This window comes from Herpailurus yagouaroundi, unplaced genomic scaffold, assembly GCF_014898765.1.
Source record: "Herpailurus yagouaroundi ecotype Mexico unplaced genomic scaffold, PumYag 67702, whole genome shotgun sequence".
In the NCBI taxonomy this organism is placed as follows: Eukaryota; Metazoa; Chordata; class Mammalia; order Carnivora; family Felidae; genus Herpailurus; species Herpailurus yagouaroundi.
In genome coordinates, this window is record NW_024420501.1 from 4,038,365 (window position 1) to 4,039,261 (window position 897).

Genomic DNA, 897 nt, shown 5'->3' on the forward strand with positions numbered 1-897 from the left:
CTGAGCTGAAGTTGGACACTTAACCAACTGAGCCACCCAGGTGCCCCAACAGCAGATTACATTTAAAGTGGAAGTGGGCACAAGGACGTTTTGACAAGAGTGACCTTAGGAGGGTTTATCTTCTCACTTTTTCCAGCAATAGAGTTTTCTAAGCTTTTTTTCTCTCCTCCTAATAAAAGCAGTTAGAATGTTGTTTGGTTATGTGTGGTATTAAAAAAGTTTTTTTAAAATCTTTATCTATTTTTGAGAGAGAGAGCGACAGAGTGCGAGCAGGGAAGGGGAGAGAGAGAGGGAGACACAGAATCCGAAGCAGGCTCCAGGCTCCGAGCTGTCAGCGCAGAGCCCGATGTAGGGCTTGAACTCACGAACCATGAGATCATGACCTGAGCGTCCTGAAGTGGACGCTTAACTGACGGAGCCACCCAGGCACCCCGGTTATGTGTGGTATTTTGAATCACAACCTATTCTCTGTGTTTTTGTATCATTACTGAATTGTATTAGGCAAACTACTGGCAAAATTCACTTGGCTTACATTGCAACTATCTTTAATTTTATTGGATTTGAGAGCAATTCTTTAGGTTTTGAATAATGTAAATGAACAACTGAGGTGTCAAATTTACTATGTGACCCTGTATTTTTTTTCCTTCCAGACTGAGAACTTCTTGGATTTTCAAACTTTCCATAGCTCTTGCAAGGGAGACAATAAAAGGCAGAGAATCCATCCATAGTTTACAAAGGCAAAAAAATGGGGTGGAGACTTAGAACTCCATGTGCTGGTTATTAAAATGATGGCATATGGGGCGCCTGGGTGGCTCAGTCAGTGAGGTGTCCGACTTCCGCTCAGGTCATGATCTCGCGGTCTGTAGGTTCGAGCCCCGCGTCGGGCTCTGCGCTGAC